Here is a 7159-nt window from a genome sequence, read left to right on the forward strand (position 1 = left end):
GTGATCTCTCTCTCTGTCAAATAAATAAATTAAATCTTAAAAAAAAACTCTTCAAAGTGTAGCGATAGAGGGCACATATTATCAATATTATCAAAGCCATCTATGAAAAACCCACTGCAAATATCATTCTCAATGGAGAAAAACTGAATACTTTTCCGCTGAGGTCAGGAACACGGCAGGGATGTCCGTTATCACCACTGCTATTCAACATTGTACTCGAAGTCCTAGCCTCAGCAATCAGACAACAAAAAGAAATTAAAGCCATCCAAATTTTGCCAAATTGGCAGAAGAGAAGTCAAACTATCCCTGTTTGCAGATGATATGATACTGTATGTGGAAAACTTAAAGGACTCCACTCCAAATCTGCTATAACTTGTATAGAAATTCTGTAAAGTGTCAGGATATAAATCAATGAACAGAAATTGGTTGCATTTTTTTATACCAACAAGACTGAAGAAATAGAAATTAAGGAGTGAATCCCATTTACAACTGCACGCAAAACCCTAAGATACCTAGGAATAAACCTAACAAAGAATCTATACTCAGAAAACTCTAAAGTACTCATGAAAGAAATTGAAGAAGACACAAAGAAATGGAAAAATGTTCCATGCTCCTGTATTGGAAGAACAAATATTGTGAAAATGTCTATGCTACCTAAAGCAATCTACACATTTAATGCAATCCCTATCAAAATCCCATCCATTGTTTTCAAAGAAATGGGACAAATCATCCTAAAATACATATGGAACCAGAAAATACCTCGAAGAGCCAGAGGAATATTGAAAAAGAAAGCCAAAGTTGTTGGCATCACAATTCCAGACCTCAAGCTCTATTACAAAGTTGTCATCATCAAGATAGTAGGGAACTGTCCCCAAAACAGACATAGATCAATGGAACAGAATAGAGAGCCCAGAAATACACCCTCAACTCTATGGTCAACTAATCTTCAACAAAGCAGGAAGGAATGTCCTATGGAAAAAAGACAGCCTCTTCAACAAATGGTGTTGGGGAAATTGAACAGCCACATGCAGAAAAATGAAATTGGACCATTTCCTTACACCACACATGAAAATAGACTGGAAATGGATGAAGAAGCATAATGTGAGAAAGGAATCCATCAAAATCCTTGAGGAGAGAACAGGTAGCAACCTCTTTGACCTCAGCAGCAGCAACTTCTTCCTAGGAACATCGCCAAAGGCAAGGGAAGCAAGGGCAAGAATGAACTACTGGGATTTCATCAGATCAAAAAGCTTTTGCACAGCAAAGGAAACAGTTAACAAAGCCAAAAGATGACTGTCAGAAGTTATCTGGGAGAAGATCTTTGCAAATGACATACCAGATAAAGGGCCAGTATCTATCCAAAATCTATAAAGAGCTTATCAAACTCAACACCCTAAGAACAAATAATCCAATCAAGAAATGGGCTGAGGACATGAACAGACATTTCTGCAAAGAATACATCCAAATGGCCAACAGACACATGAAAAAATGCTCCACATCACTCGGCATCAGGGAAATACAAATCAAAACCGGAATGAGATACCACCTCACACCTTTCAGAATGGCTAAAACTAACAAGTCAGTCAATGACAGATGCTGGCGAGGATGTGGAGAAAGGGCAACCCTCCTACACTGTACGTGGGTGGCAAGCTGGTGCAACCACTCTGGAAAACAGCATGGAGGTGCCTCAAAAAGCTGAAAATAGAAGTACCCTATGACCCAGTGATTGTAGTACTGGGTATATACCCTAAAGATACAAACGTGGCATTCTGAAGGGGCACATGCACCCAAATGTTTATAGCAGCAATGTCCACAATAGTTAAACTATGGAAAGAACCTAAATGTCCTTCAACGGATCAATCAATAAATAAGATGTGGTATATATGTAAAATGGGATACTGTGCAGCCATCAAAAAAATGAAATCCTGCTATTTGTGATGACATGGATGGAACTAGAGGGTATTATGCTTGGCGAAATAAATCAATCTGAGAAAGACAACTATCATATGATCTCCCTGATATGATGAAGTGGAGATGCAACATAGGCGGTTTCGGGCGTACGAAAAGAAAAATACAAGAAGATGGGATTGGGAGGGAGACAAACCATAAAAGACTGAATCTCACAAAACAGAATGAGGGTTGCTGGGGGGAGGTGTGTTGGGAGAGGATGGTGGGGGTATGGACATTGGGGAGAGCAGGTGCTATAGTGAGTGATGGTGACTGCGGTGAAATGTGTAAACCTGGTGATTCACAGACCTGTACCCCTAGGGATAAAAACACATTATATGTTTATAAAAAAATTTTAAAAAATAATTTAAAAAATCCATTAAAGAAAAAACACATATTGCAAGCCCAAGCCCAGAGCTAATCTCATATTCAATCAAAAAAGTTTGAAAGTTTTCCCCTTAAAGATCAGAAAAAAGACAAGTGTGTCCACTTTCACTACTCTCATTTGACATAGTACGGATGTCCTAGCCAGAGAAACAAGGAACACAAAGAAATAAAAGACTCCAAAAAAAAAAAAAAAAAGGAAGAAGTAAAATTTTCGTTTTTTGGATAACATGAACTTACATGTAAAAAAATCCTAAAAACTTCACAAAAAATTTTGAATAAACAAATTTAATAAAGCTGCCAAATACAAGATCAATATATAAAAGACAGGAATTTTGTTTTGTTTCGTTTTTTTAAAATAGTTTTTCATGTCATCCTTGCTCAGTGATCACGCTAATCTTCTCTGCATCATTCCAATTTTAGTATATGTGCTGCCAAAGTAAGCACAAGACAGGAGCATTTTAACACTCTAATGATGAACTATCTGAAAAAATAAAGAGAACAATCTAATTCACAATAGCATCAAAAATAACAAAATACTTAGGAAAAGATTTAACTAAGAAGATGAAAGATCTGTACCCCATAAACTATGACATTGATAAAGAATTTGAAGGAGACATAAATGGAAAGATAGCTCATATTTATGAATGGTAAGAATTAACATTGTTAAAATGTCCATACTACCGAAAACCATCTGTAAATTCAATTCCTATCAAAAATCCAATGTTAGGGGCGCCTGGGTGGCTCAGTGGGTTAAGCCGCTGCCTTCGGCTCAGGTCATGATCCCAGGGTCCTGGGATCGAGCCCTGCATCAGGCTCTCAGCTCAGCACGAAGCTGCTACCTCTTCTCTCTCTGCCTGCCTCTCTGCCTGCTTGTCATCTCTCTCTGTCAAATAAATAAATAAAAAATCTTTTTAAAAAATCCAATATTTTTTTTTACAGAAGTAAAGAATCCTAAAATTTATATGAGACCATAAAAGACAACAAATAATTAAAGCAGTTCTGAGAAAGAATGAAGAAGCGAAATTACACTTCTTGATTTGAAACTATACTACAAAGCCCTCATGCTCAAAACAATAAAGTATACTGGCATAAAAACAGACCAGTAAACAAGTAGAACAGAATTGAGAGTCCAGAAATAAATCCTTTCATACAGTCACCTAATATTTGACAGGGGCCAACATATATAATGGGTAAAGATAGTCTGTTCAATAAATGATATTTAAAACTGAATAGTCACATAAACCAGCATGAAACTGGAACCTTATATCACTCATAAATCTTAACTTGAAATAGATTAAAGACTTAAATGTGATGCATGAAACTAAATTTCCTAAAGGTAAACATAGGAAAAATTCTCCTTGACATTGGTCTTGCCAATAGTTTTTTGGATACCAGGCCAAAAACACAAGCAAAAAAAGCAAAAATAAATACATGGTATTACATCAAACTAAAGTTTCTGCATTGCCAAAAAAAACCAAAAGGGAATGAAAACACAATCCACAGAATGGAAGAAAATACTTACAAATCTTATATCTGAAAAGAGGTTAATAACCAACAGATACAAATAGAAAAAAATATATAATTTAAAAAATAGCAAAAGGATATCAAAGGCTTTTTTTTTTCAAAAAAGTTATATAAATGACCAACAGGAGCATTAAAAAGTGCTCAACGTAAAAAGTCAGGGCAAAGTCATTATGTTGTTGTTGTTGTTGTTTACCTCTGAAAAACACAACAAGATATTACTACCTATTAGAATATATAAAACCAAAAAATTAAAACTGACAAATTTTGGTAAATATTGGGGAAAATGGGGAACTTATGTACTGTGATAGGGATATAAATTTGTATGGAAAACAGTATGGAGATTATTCATATTATTAAAAGTAAAATCACCATATGATTCAGTAATCCCACCTCTAGGTATATATCTAAAGGAAACGAAGTCACTATTCGAAGACATATCTGCACTCTTATGTTCATTATAAAATTATTAACTCTAAGCAAGAGATGGAAATAACTTCAGTATCCATATTGGGTGAATGGATAAAATAAGTATGGTAAATATATACTATGGAATACTACTGAACCATGAAAAATTAAGAAATACTGCCATTTACAACAGCATGGATGGATCTTGAAGGTCTTATACTAAGTGAAATATTTCAAAGATTTTATATATATTTTAATTTATGTATTATGATATCCCTTACATACAGAATCTGAAGAAAAAGCAAACTAATGGAAACTTAGAGTTGAGTTGACAAGAGGTGAACCTGGGGTGGAATAAGGTGGTCAAAGGGTACAAACTTGCAACTATAATATGAAAAAGTTCTGGGGATCTTATGTACAGTATGATGATCATAGTTAATAATATATACATACATTTTTATTGTGCTTCCCTTTATTAAACTTTGCATATATCACATTCTTACAAGTTGAAAGTTTATATCAATCTTGTATAAAAGAGGTCTGCTGCCACCATTTTTCTAACGACATTTGTTCATTTTGTGTCTCTCTGTCACATGTTGGTAATTCTTGCAATATTTCAAGTTTTTTCATTATTATTGTATTTGTTATGGTGATCTGTGATCAGTAATTATGACCCACTGAAAACTCAGAACTAGTTTACTTAAGGTATATACCTTGTTTTTTCTTAAAGGCATAATGCTTTTGAACAGTGCAGTATAGTGTTTATTTTTTATATGCACTGGGAAACATAATTTTTTATTTGCACTGAGAAACCAAAAAAAAAATAATAATAATAATTTGACTTAGTTTATTGAGATAATCACTTTATTGAGGCGGTCTGGAACAAAACCCACAAGACCTCTGAAGTTTATCTCTACGGTACTATATACATAAAAGTTGCTAAGAGAGTAGATCTTAAAATTCCTTACCATACATGCATAAAAAACAGTGGCAACTATATGAGATAGTAGATGTATTAACATTTTTATGTAGATTATATTGCAATACAGATGTATGCCAATTTATCAAATTGTACAAAATTTACACAATGTTAAAAGTTTGCAATGTTATAAGAAATCATTTCTTATATTTATAAATTATAATATGTCGATTATTTTTCAATAAAGCTGGAAAAAACTTTTAGTAGAATTAATCTATTTTTCAAAAAAGGAAGTAAGGAAGTAGAAACTGCATCTAACTCTGAAATAATCGAATATAAAATCCATTTTAGTTCTATACACTGGGACAAAAACTATTACTTAGTTTACAATGAAGGAGTACTTAGGAAGCATGAAGGATGGTCTATAAATAAGGCTGAAAGAGCTCAGTTTTAAGGTTTAAATTTAAAATCTTCTTTTGAAATACTAAACTGACCACCCAGTTTTCCAAACATAAATGTCTTAACTGCATGAATTTATTTCATACAACTCTATCATCTAGTTTCATAAGAAAGCAGCATGCAAATTTTGAATAAGACAGACTTGCTTAAGTTTCTTTATGTTCAACAGTAAAGGATACTTCCCTAAAAAGAAGAAAAATCAGCGTATTTATTATGATAATTATTATTCATAATGAGATTCATATTGAATTAGGGAATATATATCCTCAGAGGGGGTAAAGTAAAATGAAATTTATTTTGGTAAATGTGTCTATGAATAGTCAATACAATGCCTCAATATAAATGAATATTATCATTTTGAACAATTTAATTACTATTATTAGAATTATTATAAGTATAAAAATAGCTATCATTTTAGCATGGAATATGAGACTCTCATGCTCCATGCTTCATCACATCCACACAACAATTCTGCATAATAAGTATTATCATCACCATTTCATGGGTGAAAACACTGAGGCTAACACATTTAGATAACTGGTTTATGATTACATGGCTAGTAAGGATGCATCACACTAATTTAGGCTTTATGATTTCAGAACTGTACTCTTTCCACTGCACATTCTATTACTCTGTAAATACTTGGCTTGTTTTCATTTAGTTCTTTAATTGTATTCATGTGGTGATGGCTTAAAGCTTCATTTAAAGGAAGCTTAAAAAATTCATTTAACCAAAAGCTCCCAAGAATTAAAAATGTCATGGATATCATTAGTTAATGGGTAACTATATATTTTCCACTCTAGGGAGATAACAATCAGAGTATTTTTCTAAGTTTTAGTCTCTGAGTGTTCAAAAGGACTTTGTTAAAATAGAAATATTTAGACAAAGGTGATCAAAAGTCTGGATCAGGTCACCTTAAGATAAGTATTAGGAAACTGAGGAAACAAATGGAGATTTGAACACTGAGCTATGATATAATGAATGGTTTAAAGTATTTAGTAGAGCATAGAAAAGCCCTTTAAAGCCTGGGCTTAGCCTAGCATTGCAGCTTCTGGGATATCTCTCTATCTATCATCTACCTACCTATCTATCTATCTATCTAGATATAAATTTGAAAACTTTTTCAACTTAAAGATTTTGAGAAATAGAACATAATTAGCACCATAGAAGATCTGTTTATGATAACAACCTAGCCCCTCCTCCCAGTTTGTTAATATTCTCTCTTATTTAATGTAACATTGTGCAAATAGACCACTACTGATCTGCCATTATGAATGAAATAACTATAATCATCTGTTTGCATATCCTGGTGAAAATATTCATTTAGTTCCATGTTGTATTTCTAGGAATGGACCAAATTTTTTTTTTAATTTTTAAGTTTTCTAAATATTGTCCAACTTACCTCATATGTTTTTATTATGTGCACTGTCATTCCTTCACATTCTTGCAAGACATTTTCACTGTTGCCCAATATGGTAAGTGTGTAATAGTATGTCATTCCAGGTTTTCATTTATTTT

The 7159-nt window shown here is 33.1% G+C and overlaps 1 non-coding gene across 1 annotated transcript; it reads right to left on the reverse strand.

Annotated features, from left to right (window-relative positions):
- Positions 1 to 2669: 2669 nt before the first annotated feature.
- LOC131813344 (U6 spliceosomal RNA) lies at positions 2670 to 2778 on the reverse strand. Its single transcript, XR_009346761.1, has one exon. It is a non-coding gene; the product is annotated as a U6 spliceosomal RNA (small nuclear RNA).
- Positions 2779 to 7159: the final 4381 nt, after the last annotated feature.

Source organism: Mustela lutreola, chromosome 12 (genome assembly GCF_030435805.1).
Source record: "Mustela lutreola isolate mMusLut2 chromosome 12, mMusLut2.pri, whole genome shotgun sequence".
Lineage (NCBI taxonomy): Eukaryota > Metazoa > Chordata > Mammalia > Carnivora > Mustelidae > Mustela > Mustela lutreola.